Here is a 21,980-nt window from a genome sequence, read left to right as displayed (position 1 = left end):
CCATGACTCAACTCTTGCACTCTGGAAGAATGTACCCACAGGCTTAACACCATGTGGAAGCTGCATAGTCTCATGGTTTGCACCTTTTGAGGCAGTGGCCCAAGCTGTATCTGGGGCCCTTTGAGCCATGGCTGAAGCTGGAGTGGCTGGGATACAGAGAGCAATGTCCCAAGGCTGCACAGCGCAGCAGGGTCTGGACCCTAGGCCACAAAACCATTTAGTCCTTCTAGTCCTCTGGGTCTGTGATGGGAGGGGTTGTCAAGAAGGTCTCCGAAATGTCTTGGAGGCTTTTTGCCCATTGTCTTGGCTATCAGCCCTTGACTCATTTATACTTACGCAAATGTCTGCAGCCTGCTTGAATTCCTCCCCTGAAAATGGGCTTTTCTTTTCTACCACATGGCCAGGCTGCAAATTTTCCAAACTTTCATGTTCTGCTTCCCTTTTAAATATAAGTCCCAGTTTTACATTAGGCTGTTAGAAGCAGCCAGACCACATTTTGAATACTTTCCTTCTTAGAAATTTCTTCTGCTGGATACCCTAAATCATCACTCTCAAGTTCAAAGTTCCACAGATCCCTAGGGCAGGGGCACAATGCCTCCAGGTTCTTTGCTAATGCATAACAAAAGTGATCTTTTCTCCAGTTCCCAATAAGTTTCTTATCTCCGTCTGAGACCTCCTCAGCCTGGACTTCAGTGTCCATATCACTATTAGCATTTTGGTCACAACAATTTAACAAGTCTCTAGGAAGTTCTGAACTTTCCCTCATCTTTCAGTCTTCTTTTGAGCCCTCCACACTCTTCTAACCTCTGTCAGTTACCATTAGCTGCTTCCAGATTTCCAGGTATCTTTATAGCAATGCCCCACTTCTCGGTACCAATTTTCTGTATTAGTCCATTCTTGCATTGCTATAAAGAAATACTTGATACTGAGCAATTTATAAAGAAAAGAGATTTAATTGGCTCATGGTTCTGCAGGCTGTACAGGAAGCATAGCAGCTTCTGCTTCTGGGGAGGTCTCGGGAAACTTTCAGTCATGGAGGAAGGTGAAAGGAAAGCAGGCATACTGTACATGGCCAGAGCAGGAAGAAGAAAAAGAGGCAGGGAAGGTGCCACCACTTTTAAACAACCATATCTCATGAGAACTTACTCACTATATAGTACCAAGGGGATATTACTGAACCATTCATAAGCATTTCATCCCATTATCTGATCACTTCCCACTAGGCCCCACCTCCAACACTACGGATTACAATTCGACATGAGATTTTGTGGGGACACAGATCTAAATCATATAAGTCTTGAGTTATTGGCTTCATCACCCTTGCTGCCCACAAATGTCACAAAGGAAATAACTTACCACACCCTGAAAACTACCTTTGGTATAAAAGAGGTGATAGAGTAGAGTGGAAATAGACCATAAACATACATCTAAAAAAGTGTCCCTCAGATATATTTGTACACAACTTCAAGCAATGAGCCTCTCATTAGGATAGGAAACCAAAGTTCAATTCTCAAGAAGTCACAAGTTCATTTACTCAATATGATTTTACAAAGTGACTACATGTTATCAGTTTCCACTTGCAGCTGTTTCTAAAAAAAAAAAAACAGACATCTCTAGAGGGACCACCAATTCCTCCCAAATTTCTAACTGAAAGGACATTTTGGGAATCAGCTTCCTTCTATACCTCTGAAAAGGTAACATCTTAAAGATCAAATATCTTTAACCTAGAGATTTATCATGATACCTAGCAATACTTGAATCCTAGACATACAACATAAGAGGGTACATTAAATTTTGAAGGTAGCTATGCTGCACAATACTTTAAAATTAAATAATTATACAGTATTGATTTATGCTTAAAATTCCAGTCTTAGGCTGGTGTGGTGGCTCATGCCTGTAATCTCAGCACTTTGGGAGGCCTAGGTGGCAGATCACCTGAGGTCAGGAGTTCAAGACCAGCCTGACCAACATGGTGAAACCCTATCTCTACTGAAAATACAAAAATTAGCTGGGCATGGTGGCGCATGACTGTAATCCCAACTACTCGGGAGGCTGAGGCACAATAATCGCTTGAACCCAGGAGGTGGAGGTTGTAGTGAACCGAGATAGTGCCACTGCACTCCAGCCTGGGCAACAAAGCGAGACTTCATCTCCAAAAAAAAAAAAAAAAAAAAAATCCAGTCTTAGATCAAGCTCGTTTTAGACCAGCATTGATGTTTTTGTCATCTCTCAGGACTCACAGAATTAGTTCAATAACTGCTTTGGAGTCTGAATGTATCCTAAACCTCTCACGGGAGTTGTTCACTTTAGCTGAGAAGAAGCTGTCAGGATCTATGTGCTACTTGGCTGCTGTTCCAAAGCAAGTGTTATTGTTTCCTGATGTCCATGCATGATTGACAGTGGTCTCCAAAGTCTTGCTCACCTTCTGGTAAGTGGAGCTGCCAAACACTGTCATTTATATTAGTGTGATGCTGGAATTCATCAGTCTTGAAGCCAACCGCAAAAAGTTGTTCTAGGTCACCTGGGACTCTTTGATCTCAAAATGTATTTGGTATCCAGCCAGCCAGTCCTTGTAACTCAGCAAGAGAGCACCTTGGATGAAAGGCCTGGAGATGTCAAAACCCACGTTGCAGCCCAGGTTGATGTACTCTCACTTGTACCCTGTCTTGATTTTAGCATTTTTCCCCCAGTGTTAGGTGAGGAGGCTGAATCACAGGTCAACTTTAGTCCATGTAAAAAGCTCATCTTCTCCAGTAACTCTGCACCTAATGTCTTGTCAGTGTTCCACTTCTCTGTAAATGTCAGGCCATATTTGATCCATCTGTTCTTGGTTTCCAGACTACCTGTCACTTTGATGGCCTCAGGATTGGCTGAGCCTGAGCTTGTAACATCCAGTCTATTCCCATATTTTGTTTTCAAATGAAGCTTTATTAATCCTAATCTATACCACTTGGTGAAGACATCCCTGGTACATTTGTCAAGATCAGTGTACATGGGAGGGACAGCCGTATTCTGCTCAGTGGCAGTCACAGGAGGCTCAACAGGGTAAGGGGGTGGATTTTCCTATGCTGCTTTGAAGGTCATTCTATTCTTGTTTCTGGTGGTAATTACTCACTTACTAAGATGAATAACAACATTCATTTACATGTCTTCAAAACAACTTCCTCACCACTCTTCTATCACATTATCATTCTTGAGTTTAAATAATAGAATTTTATTTCACTTCTTCTTTCCATGTGTGTTTCTCATGGTTTAAACAACAAAATTTTATTATTTTATTTATTCAAACTCATTTTCCCTATCTTGTGGCCTATTTCTGCATTTATTTTTCATCTTGCTGTAGCACTTCCTCTAAAAGTGTTTTTAGTGGTTTGCATGTGTGTGTGTGTGTGCATGCGCGTGTGTGTCTTAAGATTTTGAGGGCTGTAATACCAAAGAAAAAATCTTCATTCACCCTCGCAATTAAATAAAAGTCTAGATAGATATAAAATAACAGGTTTGCCTTTTTTCTTTGAACACTTTGAAAACATTTTCCATTGACTTCTTACATTTAATGTTATTGTTAAGAAGTCTTAGGCTATTCTCATTCCTGTGACTTATAGATAATGCTTTATGTTCTTTAGTATTTCAAAATTTTTCCTTGTTCATTGATATTCCCAAATTTTACTTTAATATTTAGGTTTTTAAAATCAATTCAGTTATCAAATTATGATACTTTTCATTGTGAAATCTTTAGTCTTTCTCTGATTTTGTAAAATTTGGAGTTATTATTTTTGCCATAAGTTTTCTTCTCTTATTTGTACCTATATGCAGTACATGAATCATACAGATATTGACACTTCCTATGCCATCATTCATATTTCTTAACTTGTATACTCTCCTTTTCTGTACCTCTTCTTGGTATTTTTAGGAGAGTTTTTCCTGGCCTTCCAGCTCACTATGTTTTTTTCTTTAGTATTATTCTGTATGCTAATCAATTCATCTGTCAGGTACTTATTTTGACAATTATAATTTTCATATTTATTATCTCTCATTGGCTGTTATTTAACTTGTCATGAATTGGTGTGTTGAGAGAGTGTTGAGGATTAGTCTCGGGCAGAAAACCTCTAGAGCTCTAGCTGGACACAGTCATTCCCTAGTTGCCCACCCCACTGTGTATGGTGGTGAGACAGGAATTCTTGGGAGCAGTACATTTGTGCCTATTGCTATCTGCTTCCCACAGTGGCTGGGTTCTAATACTGTCCTAGTAATTACTCCACTACCACTGGTTGGTAGAATAATTGCCCTGCTGGAATAGGAAATGATCAGCTCAGAAAGATCTGGGGGAGAGAAAAGATCTCATTCAGAAAGCATTCTCTTACCTCTAATTTGCCTCTTCCTCTCTAAGCAGCTTCTGCTTCCCTGTGTTTGTTTCCTCATGTATTTATGACAGTTTTACAGGTTTTTTGATAGGCAAAATTTGTCTCTTGTTTATTTGGTATTTCCAAGGTACAGTTTAATAGTAAGAGCCTGAAGCCATCTTGTCAACAAATGTAAGTTTGTTAATGCAAAAAAAGTGCAAGTAAAACAAAATAAATCTGTGGGCTGAAACAGGATTATATGGCTTTTTTACTTTCATTTTTATTTTATTTTATTTTATTTTATTTTATTTTATTTTATTTTATTTTTTGAGACGGAGTCTCGCTCTGTCGCTGCAAGCTCTGCCTCCCCGGGTTTATGCCATTCTCCTGCCTCAGCCTCCAGAGTAGCTGGGACTACAGGCACCCCCCACCACACCTGGCTAATTTTTTTGTATTTTTAGTAGAGACGGGGTTTCACCGTGTTAGCCAAGATGGTCTTGATCTCCTGACCTCGTGATCTGCCTGCCGCGGCCTCCCAAAGTGCTGGGATTACAGGCTTGAGCCACCGCGCCCGGCCGATTAGAGGGCTTTAAAAGACCAGACAGTGTCTGCCCAACCAGAAAAACTGTGTATTTTCAGAGCAGGTGTATGTGAAAGCAGAACAATCAGGGCCTGAGGAAACCACCGAGCATTTGCATATCTGAGGGTTCTCAACCTCACATGTCTGAAACAGCATCTATATGCCTCCTGAGCTGGTCAGAAGGACAGTGTTACTGAAAATCTATGAGAAAGGACCAGCAGGGAAACATAGCAAATTGTCCACTGAATGAAGCTGCAAGCGAGAGAAGAATGAAAAGTGAGCACAGAGCAGTACGTCATCTTTTTTCACTCTGTAATTCTGAGGGTTTTTTGGCACCCGTCCATACCCCACTTCCCTGCTTTTTTTCAAATTCCTTCTCCCATATTTAATATATCCCCAAAAGCCACACCTTTCCCAACAACACTATAACCCATGCTTTATTTTATGCTCACAAGGAGCTTTCCAACATATGCATTGCCCATTACCAAGAGCTCTTCATTTTTCAGATGTTCAGCATCTCCAGTATTTATTACTTTCACTGCAGCTTCCACATCTTCAGGGCACTAGTATAATTTAAGACATGGAGTCTCAGGTTACAAAATCAATGGCATAAATTCGTAGCACTGCTGTACACCAACAACAACCAAGCTGAGAATCAAATAAAAAATGGAATCCCTTTTATAATAGCTGTAAAAACAAACAAACAACAACAATAACAACAAACCCTAGTAATATACTTAACCAAGGAGGTGGAAGATTTCTGCAAGGAGAACTACAAAATGCTGCTGAAAGAAATCATAGATGGCACATATAGATGGAAACACATCCCATGCTCATGGATTGGAAGAATGGTTATTTTCACAATTTTGTGATTGCCCAAAGTCACCTACAGATTTCATGCAAATTATATCAAAATACCATCACCATTTTTCACAGACTTAAAAAAAATCTTAAAATTCATATGGAACAACAACAAAAAAAGCCCAAATAGCCGAAGCAATCCTAAGCAAAAAGAACAAACCTGGAGGTATTACAAGACTTGAATTTATACTACAAGGCTATAGTTACTAAAACAGCATGGGCACTGGTATAAAAGTAGGCACATCATAACCAATGGAACAGAACAGAAAATCCAGAAATAAAGCCAAATGCTTACAACGAACTGATGTTCAACAAAACATACAAAAACATAAATTGGAGAGAGGACACCCTATTTAATAAATGGTGCTGGGAAAACTGGCTAGCCACGTGTAGAAGAATAAAACTGGATCCCTATCTCTCATCTTATACAAAAATCAACTCAGGATGAGTCAAAGACTTAATCTAAGACCTGAAACCATAAAAATTCTAGAAGATAACCTTGGAAAAACTCTTCTGGACATTGACCTAGGCAAAGAATTTATAACTAAGACCTCAAAAGCAAATGCAACAGAAACAAGGATAAATAAATGGGACCTAATTAAACTAAAAAAGCTTCTGCACAGCAAAAGCAATAATCATCAGAGCAAACAGACAACCCACAGACTGGGAGAAAATATTTGCAAACTATCCATCTGACAAAGGACTAATATTTAGAACTACAAGGAACTCAGACAAATCAGCAAGAAAAAAAACTCATGAAAAAGTGAGCAAATGACATGTATAGACATTTCTAAAAAGAAGATATGCAAAAGGCCAACAAATATATGAAACAATGATCAACATCACTAAACATCAGGAAAATGCAAATTAAAACCACAATGAGATGCCACTTTACTTTTGCAAGAATGGCCATTATTAAAAAGTCAAAAAATAATAGATGTTGGCAGGGATGTGGTGAAACGGGAACACTTACACACTGCTGGTGAGAATGTAAATTAGTACAACCTCTATGGAAAACAGTATGGAGATTTCTTAAAGAACTAAAAGTCCTAAGTCAGGAAACAACAGGTGCTGGAGAGGATGTGGAGAAATAGGAACAATTTTACACTGTTGGTGGGACTGTAAACTAGTTCAACCATTGTGGAAGTCGGTGTGGCGACTCCTCAGGGATCTAGAACTAGAAATACCATTTGACCCAGAAATCCCATTACTGGGTATATACCCAAAGGATTATAAATCATGCTGCTATAAAGACACATGCACAAGTATGTTTATTGCGGCATTATTCACAATAGCAAAGACTTGGAACCAACCCAAATGTCCAACAATGATAGACTGGATTAAGAAAATGTGGCACATATACACCATGGAATACTATACAGCCATAAAAAATGATGAGTTCATGTCCTTTGTAGGGACATGGATGAAGCTGGAAACCATCATTCTCAGCAAACTATCCCAAGGACAAAAAACCAAATACCGCATGTTCTCACTCTAGGTGGGAATTGAACAATGAGAACACATGGACACAGGCAATGGGAACATCACACTCTGGGGACTATTGTGGGGTGGTGGGCGGGGGAGGGATAGCATTAGGAGATATACCTAATGCTAAATGACGAGTTAATGGGTGCAGCACACCAACATGGCACATGTACACATATGTAACAAACCTGCACATTGTGCACATGTACCCTAAAACTTAAAGTATAATAATAATAAAAAAAAGAACTAAAAGTAGATCTACCTTTAATTTCAGCATTCCCACTTACAGGGTATCTACCCAAAGGAAAATAAGTCATTATGTGAAAAAGACATATACACATGTATGTTTATAGCAGCACAAGTCACAATTGCGAAGAGATGGAACCAATCTAAGTGCCCATCAACTAATGAGTGGGTAAAGAAAATGTGGTATACAGTATACCATGGAATAGTACTCAGCCATAAAAATGAATGAAATAATGTCTTTTGCAGCACTTGGGTGAAGCTGGAGGCCACTATTCTAATTGAAGTAACTCAGGAATGGAAAATCAAATACTGTATGTTCTCACTGAACAGTGGGAGCTAATCTATGCGTACACAAAGGCTTACAGAGTGGTATCGGGCATTGGAGACTCAGAAGAAGGAGGGTAGGAGGGGTATAAGGGACAAACCCCTACATATTGGGTACAATGTACACTAGTTGGGTGATGGGTGCAATAAAATCTCAGAATACACCACTATATAATTCATCTATGTAACCAAAAACCACTTATACCTCCAAACTATTGAAATAATAAAATATTAAGATATTTTTTAAAAAGACACAGAGCTAGGGAGAGAACATACAGAAGAAGAGTGGTCTCTCCCATGTTCTGTAGGTTGTATAGGTCCTCCTTTCTTGATTTTAGGTCAACTTTTTGCTTAGGAGTCCATTTTTCACTCTAAAATTATGTACAGAATGTGTCTACTAAGTACAGAGAAAGGAATTGTGTTTCTTAGCAAAGTTTTTATCTTCCCTTGTGTACAAATAAACAGTGATGCCAAAGGGTCTATTGTTTAATATAAATTTTAATCTGTTATCTAAAGTGTGTTGTTTCATTTTGGAAGGAATGGATCACTGGAGTGTGGTATTAAAAAAAAGCCAATTACATCACGTATAAAGTTTCCTATAAGATCAGAACAGAAATTTATTAAAAAGAAAGATTTCTGTTTTTCCTAGTAGAATTTGAAATTCATTGCTTCTACATTTTCTTGGAAATCTAAATCATCTCATTTTCTTTATTCTCAAATATCTCTGGAGACTGCATTGGAAGTGAGACCCAGCGTTTCTGCTAGACAATGGCCACAGACTTGGGCTCTGAGAAAACCTCAAAGATATCCAGATCCCAGGACCTCCATTCTCTTCCTGTTCCACATCTCATTCCAAGTCGTCCAGCTCATAAAATGCCAGCAGCAATGACCACAGTACCATGAGGCCTCCTCATTCAGCTATTTGAAAGGAGATTGTCTTAGTGACTGACTTGAAGGGGTCTATCAAACAGTAACCAAAAGCAAGGATCACAAACAGCCCTTCAGAATATTTTACCTAGATAGAAAGCAAGGAAGTAAGACTCCTCCAATGTTTGATCTCTACTTCCTCATATAGTATACAGAGCTCTTTTCTATAAGATTGTTTTGATTATATATCTCAACAGTAATGTATCATAAGCTGATAGACCCTCCACACAACCACTGGGATATCTCAGGGGAAATATTGCCAAGTTATTGTCTGACTGCATAGAGTAACAGCCTTTCATTTCTCTAAACTAGTAATGCTACTCAAAATGTTGACTTAAACACAAAGATGTTCATTGTAACACTGTTTATCATAATGAGTAATTGTCAATACTATAAAGGCCCTCAAATAAATCATTTACAAAATAAGTTTGTACGTTTTCAAACATACCAGGCAATACACAAATATCTTAGAATAATACTTAATGGCATGGAAACAAAACAAAATTATTAAAAGAAAAAATGAGATTACTGTTATCATTATTTTTAAATTGTATATTTATGTATACGTGAGCACATGCATAGAAAATATTCTGGCTGATGGATATTGAGATATTAGCAATTATCTCAGAGTTAATGGAATAAAAGTGATTTTTAATTATCTTTTTTTATTTCTCATGTTTCTAATTTTTCTATAATGGACACCCAAACACACACACAAACACGCACCATAGGTTCTTGTGGCCCTTCTCAGTTCTAAGGGGTTCAGGTTCAGGGTCCAGATTCTCAGATTTCAGCACAGGCAAGTCATATGTATGGATGTTAAGCATGTGGAGGAAAGTTAAATGGTTAAGTGACATCTCGTCATCAGATAGTTTCCATCTGAGACCAGAGAGGTCACTGGCAACTTAACCATCAGTCCAGACCTTGAATTTCTGAAAGCCTGCAGTTCCCACCAGATTTAGGCAAGCCAGAAATATGTAAAGTAATTCTTAACAGATAAACGTGAGTTTGAGGTGATTGTTTGTGCGGGGAGTCACTGATCGGAGATACATTAAGTGCCTGTGTTGCCATGTATACTTTAATATATTCCTCTGGAGCAATTTACTCCAGAGTTACTATTAATAAAGGGAGTATGTACTATCTCCCAAGGATGGTTGGGTGTAAGTAATAGCTAAGAGTAATTTTTCACAGCTGGATGCAGTGGCTCACCACTGTACTCCCAGCACTTTGGGAGGCCAAGGCTGGAGGATCGCTTGAAGTATCTGATGAAGGAGTTTGAGACCAGCTTGTGCAACATAGTGAGACCTCATATCTACCGAAGATTTAAAAAAAAAATTAGCTGGGTGTAGTGGCACAGACCTGTGGTCCCAACTACTTGGGAGGCTGAAGTGGGAGGATCACTTGGGTCCAGGAGGTCAAGGCGGCAGTAAGCTGTGATTGTGCTACTGTACTGCAGCCTGGATAATGGAGTAAGACTCTATCTCAATAAATAAATAAATAAATAAATAAATAAAAGGGTAGTTCCCCATTTCTAGGGTGGTACCAGATGCTGCTATGAAGTTCATTTTGGATCTCTTGAACCCATGGCTCATGCATGATTGGCTAGGAGGAATACACTAGGAGGTTGTCTAGGTGAACTCCTTTCAAGCCTCTTGGTTCATGGACTTTTATTTTTAAGTTAGCATTTAGAATGTTTCAACCTAAATTTATATACCAGTGTATCTTGTTTTATTGTGCTTTGCAAATACTGTGTTTCTTAAACATTGAAGGTTTGTGGCAACCCTGCATTCAGAAAGTCCGCTTGTGCGATTTTTCCCACAGCATGTGCTCACTTTGTATCTCTGTGTCACATTTTGGTAATTCTCATAATATTTCAGACTTTTTCATTATTATTATATATGTTATGATTATCTGTAATTAATGATCTATTGTAATTGTTTTGGGGCTCCACAAAACCATACCCACATAAGATGGTGAACATAACTGACAAACGTTGTGTGTTTTCTGGCTGCTCCACAGACTGGCCTTTCCCCTGTTTCTCTCTTTCTCCTTGGGCCTCCCTATTCCCTGAGACAAAAAATATTGAAACTAGTCTAATTAATATCGTTACAATGCCCTTTAAGTGTTCAAGTGAAAGGAGGAGTCACATGTCTTTCACTTTAAGTCAAAATCTGGAACTGACTAAGCTTAGCAAAGAAGGCATGTCAACAGCTGAGATGGGCCAAAAGCTAGGCCTCTGGTGCCAGTTAGCCAAGTTGTGAATGCAAAGGAAAAGTTATTGAAGGAAATTAAATATTCTACTGCAGTGAACACACGCATAATAAGAAAGCAATACAGCCTCATTGCTGATATGAAGACAGTTTTAGTGGTCTGGATAGAAGAGCAAATCAGCCACAACATTCCCTTAAAAGCCAAAGCTTAATACAGAGTGAGGCCTTTAACTCTTTTCAATTCTATAAAGGCTGAGAGAGGTGAGGAAGCTGTGGAAGAAAAATTTGAAGCTAAGAAATGTTGGTTCATGAAGTTTGGGGAAAGAAGTCATCTCAATAACATAAGAAGTACAAGGTGAAGCAGCAAGTGCTGTGTCGAAGCTGCAGCAAGTTATCCAGAAGTAGCTAAAATAAAGGTGGTTACACTAAACAACAGATTTTCAATGTAGTGAAACAGCCTGATCCTGGAAAAAGATGCCATTTAGAATTTTCACAGTTAGAGAAGAGAAGTCAATGTCTGGCTTCAAAGAATCAAAGGACAGATTGACTCTCTTGTTAGGTACAAATGCAACTGGTGACTTTAAGTTGAAGCCAATGCTCATTTACTATTCTGAAAATCCTAAGGCCCTTAAGAGTTACACTAAGTCTAATCTTCTCGTGTTCTACAAATGGAGCTAGAAAGTCTGCATAATAGCACATCTGTTTACAACATAGTTACTGAATATTTTAAGCCCACTGTTGAGACTTACTGCTCAGAATAAAAGATTTCTTTCAAAATATTGCTGCTCCTTGGCAATGTACGTGGTCACCCAAGGCTCTGATGGAGATACACAAGGAGATTAATGTTGTTTTCATGCCTGCTAATATAACATTCATTCTGCAGCCCATGGATCAAGGGGTAAGTTAGATTTTCAAGTTAAGAAATACATGTTGCAAGACTATTACTCTCTTAATGATTTCTCCTATGGATCTAGGCAAAATAAATTGAAAATGTTCTGGAAAGGATTCACCATTCTTGATGTTATTAAGAACATTCATGATTTGTGGGAGGAAATCCGAATATCAACATTAAACAAAAGTTTGGAAGAAGATGATTCCAACTCTCATGGATGACTTAGAGGGGTTCAAAACTCCAGTGAAGGAAGTAACTGAAGATGTGGTAGAAACAGCAAGAGAACTAGAATTGGAAGTGAAGCCTGAGATATGACAGAATCGCTGCAATCTCATGATAAAATGTGAATGAATTAGGAGTTGCTTCTTATGGATGAGCAAAGAACATGGTTTCTTGAGCTGGAATCTTCTCCTAGTGAAGATGTAAACAATGTTGAAATGAAAATGAAGCATTTTGAATATCCCATAAACATAGTTGATAAAGCAGCGGCAAGGTTTGAGAGGATTGACTTCAATTTTGAAAGAAGTTCTGTTGTGGGAAAAATGCTTTCAAACAGTATCACATGCTACAGACAAGTCTTTTGTAACAGGAAGAGTCAGTCAATGCAGCAAATGTCATTGCTATTTTAAGAAATTACCAAAGCCACTTTAGCCTTCAGCAACCACTACTCTGACCAGTCAGCAGCCATCAACACTGAGGCAAGACCTCCCCATCAGAAAACAGATTACAACTCACTTCAGGCTTATATAATCATTAGCATTCCTTAGGCAATTAAGTATTTTTAGTTAAGATAAGTACGTTGCTTTTATAGACTTAATTCTATTGCACACTTAATAGACTACAGTATTGTATAAACATAACTTTTTTTTAATGTTCTCAAAGCTTTAATTAAGAACACTTTTCAGGAAATAATATACATCACACTAATTGTCCTTGCAGATTTAATTGGTATTTGAAGAAATCTTCAGATAATTCAATGTATCTTTAACTCTTTTCTTTTTTTAAATTTCAAATTTTATTTTAGATACAGTGAGTACATACGCAGGTTTGTTACATGGGTATATTGTACCCTGGTAATGAGCATAATACCCAATAGGTAGTTTTTTGACCCACGCTCCCCTCCCTCTCTCCCCGCTCTAGTAGCGCATAGTGTCTGTTGTTGCTATGTTTTTGTCCATATATACTCAATGTTTAGCTCCCACTTATAACTAAGAACATGTGATATTTGGTTTTCTGTTCCTGCACTAATTTGCTTAAAGTTATGACCTCCAGCTCCATTCATGTTGCTGTGGAGGACATGATTTCATTCTCTTTTATGGCCATGTAGTATTCTATGGTTATATGTACCACATTTTCTTTTTTGTTATTTGACTTTTAAGTTCAGGGGTAACTGTACAGGTTTGTTATGTAGGTAAACTTGTGTCGTGGGGGTTTGTTGTATAGGTCATTTCATCACTCAGGCATTAAGCCTAGTACCCATCGTTTTTTTCTGATCCTCTCCCTCTTCTCACTCTCCACCCTCTGATAGGCCCCAATGTGTGTTGTTCCTCTCTATGTGTCCATGTGTTCTCATTATTTAGCTCCCACTTATAAATAAGAACATGCAGTTTTTGGTTTTCTGTTCCTGTGTTAGTTTGTGAAGAATAATGGCCTCCAGCTCCATTCATGTTCCTGCAAAGGACATGATCTCCTTTTATATGGCCACATAGTATTCCATGGTACATATGCACCACATTTTCTTTATCCAGTCTACTATTGATGGGCATTTAGGTTGATTCCATGTCTTTGCTATTGTGAATAGTGCTGCAATGAACATGTGCATGTATGTGTCTTTATAATAGAACAATTTATATACCCTTGGCTAGATAGTGGTATTTCTGTTTTTAGGTCTTTGAGGAATTGCCACATCATCTTCTACAATGGTTGAACTAATTTACACTTCCACCAACAGTGTATAAGCATTCCTTTTTCTTCGTAACTTCACCAGCATCTGTTATTTATTTATTTATTTTTATTTTTATTTTTTTGAGACGGAGTCTCGCCATGTCACCCAGGCTGGAGTGCAATGGCTTGACCTCAGCTCACCGCAACCTCCATCTCCCGGGTTCAGGTGATTCTCCTGCCTCCGCCTCCCGAGTAGATGGGATTACAGGTGCTCGCCACCACTCCTGCCCAGCTAATTTTTTGTATCTTTAGTAGAGCCTGGGTCTCACCATGTTGGCCAGGCTGATCTCAAACTCCTGACCTCATGATCCGCCCACCTCAGCCTCCCAAAGTGCTAAGATCACAGGCGTGAGTCCCCGTGCCTGGCCACATCTGTTATTTTTTTTAACTTTCTAATATTAGCCATTCTGACTGGTGTGAGATGGTATCTCACTGTGGTTTCGTTTTGCATTTCTCTAATGATCAGTGATGTTGAGCTTTTTATCATATGATTGTTGGCTGCATGTATGTTTTCTTTTGAGAACTGTCTGTTCATGTCCTTTGCCCACTTTTTAATGGAGTTGTTTGTTTGTTCTTTTCTTGTAAATTTGTTTAAGCTCCTTATAGATGCTGGATATTAGATCTTTGTCATATTCAGTTTGCAAAAATTTTCTCCCATTATGTATTTGTCTCTTTACTCTGTTGATAGTTTCTTTTGCTGTGCAGAAGTTTTTAGTTTAATTACATCCCATTCATCAATTTTTGCTTTTGTTGCAATTGCTTTTGGTGTCTCTGTCATGAAATCTTTCCTCATTCCTTTGTCCAGAATGGTATTGCCTAGGTTGTCTTCCGAGGTTTTTATAGTTTTGGGTTTTATGTTTAAGTCTTTAATCCATCTCGAGTTAATTTTTGTATATGGTGTAAGGAAGGAGTTTTAATTTTCTGCATATGGCTAGCCAGTTATCCTAGCACCATTTATTAAATAGAGAATGCTTCCCCCTTGTTTTGTCAATTTTGTTGAAGATCAGATAGTTGTAGCTGTGTAATCTTTTTTCTGGGTTCTCTATTCTGTTCCATTGCTCCATGTGTCTGTACCAGTACCATGCTGTTTTGGTTACTGTAGCCCTGTAGCATAGCTTGAAATTGGGTCGTGTGATGCCTCCAGGTTTGTTCTTTTTGCTTAGAATTGCCTTGACTATTTGGGCTCTTTTCTTTTTTTTTTTTGGTTCCATGTGAATTTTCAAATAGATTTTTTTCTAGTTCTGTGAAGAATGTCAATGGTAGTTTAATAGGAATAGCATTGAGTCTATAGATTGCTTTGGGCAGTATGGTCATTTTAATGATATTGATCCTTCCTATCTATGAGCATTGAATGCTTTTCCATTTGTTTGTGTCATCTCCAATTTCTTGGAACAGCAGTGTTTTGTATTTCTCCTTGTAGAGACCTTTCATCTCCCTGGTTAGCTGTATTCCTAGGTATTTTATTCTTTTTGTGGCTATTGTAAATGGGATTGTGTTCCTTATTTGGCCCTCAGCTTGATTGTTATTGGTCTTTAGGGATGCTGGTAATTTTTGTACCTTATTTTGTATCCTGAGACATTGCTAAACTTGTTTATCAGCTTAAGGAGCTTTTGGGCTGAGACTATGGGATTTTCTAGATATGGAATCATGTCATCTGAAAATAGGGACAATTAGAATGCTGGAGAAGATATGGAGAAATAGGAACGCTTTTACACTGTTGGTGGGAGTGTAAATTAGTTCAACCATTGTGGAAGACAGTGTGGTGATTCCTCAAGGATCTAGAACCAGAAATACCATTTGATCCAGAAATCCCATTAGTGGGTATATACCCAAAGGATTATAAATCATTCTACTATAAAGACACATGCACATGTATGTTTATTGCAGCACTGTTCACAATAGCAAAGACTTGGAACCAACCCAAATGCCCATCAATGATAGACTGGATAAAGAAAATGTGGCACATATACACCATGGAATACTATGAAGCCTTAAAAATGATGAGTTCATGTCCTTTGCAGGGACATGGATGAAGCTGAAAACCATCATTCTCAGCAAACTAACACAAGAACAGAAAACCAAACACCACGTGTTCTCACTCATAAGTGGGAGTTGAACAATGAGAGCACATGGGCACAGGGAGGGGAACATCACATACTGGGGCCTGTCAGTGGGTGGGGGTCTAGGGGAGGGACAGCATTAGGAGAAATACCTAAAGTAGATGACGGGTTGGTGGGTGCAGCAAACCACCATGGCACATGTATACCTATGTAACAAACCTGCACGTTCTGCGCATGTACCCTGGAACTTAAAGTATAATTTTAAAAAAAGATTTTTTTCTTTTGCATTGACCTCGGTGAATCTGATGACTATGTGCCTTGGGGATGGTCATCTTGTATAGTGTCTAGTCAAGGTTCTCTGTATTTCTTGGATTTGCACGTCAATCTCTTTAGCAAGATTAGCGAAATTTTCATGAACTATATCCTTAAATATATTTTTCAAGTTGCTTATTCTCTCTCCTTCTCTATCAGGTATGCCAATGAGTCATAGATTTTGGTATCTTTACATAATTTCATATTTCTCAGAGGTTTTGTTCATTTTTATAAATTCTTTTTTCTTTATTTTTGTCTGACTGAGTTGGGTCGATGAACTGATTTTTGAGCTCTGAGATTCTTTCCTCAGCATGTTCTATTCTGCTGTAAATACTTCCAATTGTATTATGAAATTCTAGTAGTGAATTTTCAGCTCTAGAAGTTCAGTTTGGCTCTTTCTTAAAGTTACTATTTCTTCTTTCAGCCCTTGGATCATTTTACTGGATTCCTTGGATTTCTTGGATTGGATTTCAACTCATTCCTGAATCTTGATGAGCTTTTTTGCCATTCAGATTCTGAATTCTATGTCTGTCATTTCAGTTATTTCAGAATGGTTAAGAACCATTGTTGGGAAGCTCCAAATGAGTGGACTCATTTGGAGGTAAGGAGATGTATTAGTCTGTTCTCACATGGCTAATAAAGACATACCTGAGACTAGGCAATTTATAAAGGAAAGAGGTTTAATTAACTCACCGTTCCACGTGGCTGGAGAGGCCCCACTATCATGGCAGAAGGTGAATGAGGAGCAAAGTCATGTCTTACGTGGCAGGAAGCAAAGAGAACATGTGCAGAGAACTCCTTTTTATAAAACCATCAGGTCTCGTGAGACTTATTCACTATGACAAGAACAGCACAGGAAAGACCTGCCTCCATGGTTCAATTACCTACCATTGGGTCCCTCCCACAACACATGGGAATTATGGGAGCTACAACTAGAGATGAAATTTGGGTGGGGACACAGCCAAACCATATCAGGGTATATTCTGGCTTTTAGAATTGACAGAGTTCTTGTGCTATTTCTTTCTAATCTGGGAAGGTTGGTGTTCCTTTAACTGTGGTGTAAGTTGGATATAGTCAGTTGGCTTCATTTCTGGGTGCTTTCATGGGGGCAGGGCTCTGTATAGGATCTTTATGCGTGGTAAAGTCTTGCACTTGGTTTCACAAGTGTATATATAAGTAGGGTAATTTTTGCCATCAGTAGATGGCAGAGAGAGTAATGGCTGGTAGCTAGGATAATACCCAGCCACAGGGCTCTTTGGTACTTTCTCATATTCACAGACATGCTCTGCAGTGGGAGGTGGGGGGAGATTGCTCGCTCACTAAGTACATTCCTGGGCTTTGGGGGAGCCCCCTCTGGTCACCGGCACCACGTGACATTTCTTTTGTTAAGTGTTCCAGGCTGTGTGAGCTCTCTTGGGCAGAGGCCCTGACAGGAAGACAGGCTATACCTTTTCTGAACCAGCCCTGTGAAGGGAGGCATGCCTCATTCCTGACTCAGCCCAGGGACTCATGCATCTTGCCCCTGTCAGTATTCTGAGAGTGGGGACTCCTCCCCTACTTCAGTTCCAGTCAGAGATCTTGGCTTGGTACTCCTGAGCTGTGCACCACAGCCCTGGGGATGCCAGGACATCCGGCAGCTAGGGGTCAGGCTTCAACTGCACTGGAGAATCCAATGTGCTCCCAGGTCACTGGAAAATTACTCAGGTGGAGCAGCACACTCAGGCTGGGCTATAGAAGCTGCAGCATACACCCACTACTGTGAGGTGGCTAGCGGGGCATGGCCCCTGGAAGGAGCCATTGGGCAGAAGGGCTTGCAGAAAAAACATACCCTGGTCCCACAGGGTCACTGGTCTTACTCTCTCCCTGGCTCAGCCATCAGCTGAGGCCATTGCCTGCTGGAGGGTGATGGGGAGCCCAGAGGGATTGGAGCCTATGGCTATGCTCTGCTGGAGCTGCCTAATGCACAAAAGCTGCTCCCAGGCTTTGTATCATCTGAAGTCTGTCTCTGCTCCCTGGGGAGATCCCCCTGCCAGTTCACATGTAAATGGGGGACACAAGGCCCCCTGTAACTAGGGGCCCACGGGCCCACAGGTCCACGGTGAGAGTGAGCCATCTCTCAGTTCTCCTGCTCATCCATTTCCCAGGAGTCACTGGGGCCAGGAGCTAGCTCTGGTGTTCAGACACCTCACACAGGGTTCCCAGCTTCCTCCTTCAGCATCTGCTTCAGTGTCACCTCTTTACCCACTCTTGACATTTTCTCTCCATAGATCTGACCAAATTATGCTGATTTACTCAATAATTTGTCCTCTCTCAGTGGCAGTGGTGCTTCTTGGCTGAGTCTATTAGAGAATCTTGTCCAAAAACCCAATTGCATATTCTTGAGCAAACTACTTAATCTCCCTATCCCTCAGTTTCCTCAACTATAAATGGGGGAATAACCCATAAAATAATTATAGAGATTTAATAAATATTTGTAAGTTGCCTAGCCCCTGACATATAAGTAGCACAATATAAGTGGTTATTACATAAACTATGCACAATTATTACTCATACTTCAAATTCAGTATAAGAAGTTTCAAAAAGCTGAGAAATGAGGATCTCTAATCAAATAACTTTCAGAGACAGCAATCAGAATTTTAACCACAATGCCTCTTTGCTTAACCATTGTATAATTCCCTCTCCTGACAAAGGTAGTTCACCAATGGTAATGACATAGCTGACTGTGGGCTTGGGTTTGATATTTAATTTGCCCAGAAATAATTTAGTATGCTGTACAAACTACATAGAATAAAGTTCATCAGAAAAAAATAAATAATCTAGAATGGATATAATTATTGTAAATATTAAAATTTTTATATTGAAATGATTCTATACACATAGGAAATTGCAAAATAATGTACAGAGAGGCCCTGTGTAAGCTTAACTCAGCATCTTTCTATGAGAACATCTTGAATAACAGTACAGCTATATCAAAACCAAAAAATTGGTATTGTTACCATCCACAAATTTTCTTCAAATTTTTCACGTTTTTAAAACTTGTGTGTGTGTGTGTAAGTTTGCATGTGTGTGTATGTGTAGTTTTATGCAATTTTATCCCATGTGTAGCTTTATGTAATGACCACCATAATGATCAGGAGAAATAACTGTCATCACCAGAGGACTACTCTCTTTTGCTACATGTTCACAGTCACGCTGGCCTTCCTCCACTCTTAATCTCTGGTTTCAACCACTGATCTCTTCCCCATCCATATAATTGTGTTATTTAAAAATGTTATATTAATGGAAGTATGGAAATAAGTGGAAATCAATCTTTTTAAACAGATTTTTTTCACTCAGTACATTCCTTGAGAACCATCTTTGTGTATATCAATAATTTGTTCCTTTCTATTGCTAACATTCCATGTTATCAATGTACCAAAACTTGTTTATTCATTCAGTGAAGGACTTTGAGGCTGTTTCTAGGTTTTAGTTATTATGAATAAAGCTTCTATATACACACATATACAGATTTTTTATGAACATAAGTTTTCATTTTCTCTGGGATAAATGCTCACAAGTGTGATTGCTGGTTCTTATGATATACACATGTTTAAAAAGGAAATGCCAATTGTTTTCCAGAGTGGTTACCATTTTACATTCTCACCAGAATTGAATGAATGATCTAGATTCTTTGTCTCCTTGCCAGTATCCCTTGTATGCTAGCGCTGAGAAACCTTATTCACGAGAATAGGTAGATTGGAATAAAATGACTTTTTACTTAAAAAAAATAAAAATTTTACACAATTTTTCTAAGGATCATTAATGTGTCTTTATCACTTAAAGACATCTTGTTTAATCCAAGTATACAGGAAACATTGAGAAAAATAAGAATACCCCAACCTGCTTGACTGTCTTCCTTAAAAGCTCATTTAAACAGTGATCTCCTTTAACTGGCCATTGGTCCTGTCCAGTGATGGCTGTAGGTAGGCACCATGGCCATGCCTTCAGTGTTCTGATAGCTGCTGGCTCTAGGGTTAATTGTAGGGATGAGGTTACCCCATTTTTTGATAATCCCATGGGACATCCCAACTTTCAGTCCTGGATGCTTAGAGAATGTCATATCTCCTTGTAAGGCGACATGATTACCATTTTTCATTTTAGCCATTCTGATAGATGTGTAATGATATCTCATTGTTATTTTAATTTATATTTTTCTAATGGCTAATGTTGAATAACTTTTCATGTGCTTATTATCTATTTTCTGTATTTAAATCCTCTTTGGAGAGTGTTCACGTTTTGTCCATTTTTAAATTGGATTGTTTATTTTTACTGTTGCATTTGATAGCTCTTGATAATGTCTAGATACAAGTCATTTGTTGGATATTGGATACAAATATTTTATCTAAACCTTTAAATTGCTTTTTCATTCTATTAACAGGATCTCTTACAGAGTAAGATTTTTAATTTTGAAGAGATCCAATTCAGTGACTTTTTCTTTTATAAATGTTTTCTATTCTTTATTTTAGTGTCAACTCTAAGACCTCTTTACCTACCCTTATGTCATCCCAAAGATTTTTTTTCACATGTTTTTCTCTAAATTTACTAAATTTTTACATGTTACACTTAAGCATGTGATCCATTTTGAATTAATTTTTATATAGGATGTGAGACTTAAGTTAAGGTTCATTTCCTTTGCTTATGGATGTCCAATCTCTTGAGTACTATTTATTGAAAAGATTACCCTTCCTCCTTTCGATTGCTTTATAGACTGTCAAAAATCATTTGAGCATATTTGTGTAGGTCTGTTTTGGAGTTCTGTGTTCTGTTCCACTGACCTATGTGTCTATCCTTCCACCAGTAACACCCTGTCATTATTATTGTAGCTATATAATAATCCTTAACATCAGGAAGAATAATTTCTCCCACTTCAGTAATTTCTCTCAAAACTCATTTTACTAGCTATTATTTTTAACAATGGCTAATGAGGAAATATCAGCTATAATATAATCATACATCTTAAACTCTAAAAATAAAATTAGCATGATAGCTGCCAAGAATGGACAGACCAAAATAAGGGAACAGAATTACAGTTCAGAATAGACAGTGAAGATGAGAAAAAAAGTGATATTTATATAAATTTAACAAATTATGACCATGAACACTGGCTCATGTCTATAATCTCAGCACTTTGGGAGGCCAAGGCTGGAGGATCACTTGAGGCCAGGAGTTCAAGACTGGACTGGGCAACATTGTGAGACCCTCATCTCTACAAAAATATCTTAAAAATTATCTGAGCATGGTGGCATGTGCCTGTAGTTTCAGCTATTTGTAAGGCTGTGGCAGGAGGACCACTTGAGCCCAGGAGGTCAAAACAGTAAGCTATGATCATGCCACTGCACTCCAGTGTGGGTGACAGAGCAAAACCCTGCCTCAAAATAAATAAATAAATAAATAAGCAGTAAAGAAAGTATCATAAAGAAGAGAGATATTTGTTTCAAGATTATTATCATCCTCATTATTTTTATTTTCATGCTGAATTTCTTTTCATATTACCATTAAAATGACCAAAGAAACAAAAATTAGGAGAAATGTGTGTAAGCACAATGACACATATACAACAGAAATTTTGATAAGATTTCATGTAAATAGAAGCAAATAAATGGAAATACCTTTCAGTGTCCCTGGGAAAGAACTTCATAGGAATTAAGCACCCTAAACATCCACCACCTAATTTCTCATCTCTGAGCATCCGGGACTGAAAGTTGGGATGTCCCATGGGGTTATCACAAAATGGGGTAACCTCATCCCTACAATTAACCC

At 38.5% G+C, this 21,980-nt stretch overlaps 1 pseudogene; it reads right to left on the bottom strand.

Moving 5' to 3' along the window:
• Positions 1-863: 863 nt before the first annotated feature.
• On the bottom strand, positions 864-17,811 carry LOC129397394 (voltage-dependent anion-selective channel protein 1-like; annotated as a pseudogene).
• Between the last annotated feature and the right edge of the window lie 4,169 nt (positions 17,812-21,980).

This window comes from Pan paniscus, chromosome 1 (genome assembly GCF_029289425.2).
Source record: "Pan paniscus chromosome 1, NHGRI_mPanPan1-v2.0_pri, whole genome shotgun sequence".
Taxonomy (NCBI): Eukaryota; Metazoa; Chordata; class Mammalia; order Primates; family Hominidae; genus Pan; species Pan paniscus.
The sequence above is the reverse complement of the archived record's forward strand: the minus strand, read 5'-3'. Positions and strand labels throughout refer to the sequence as shown.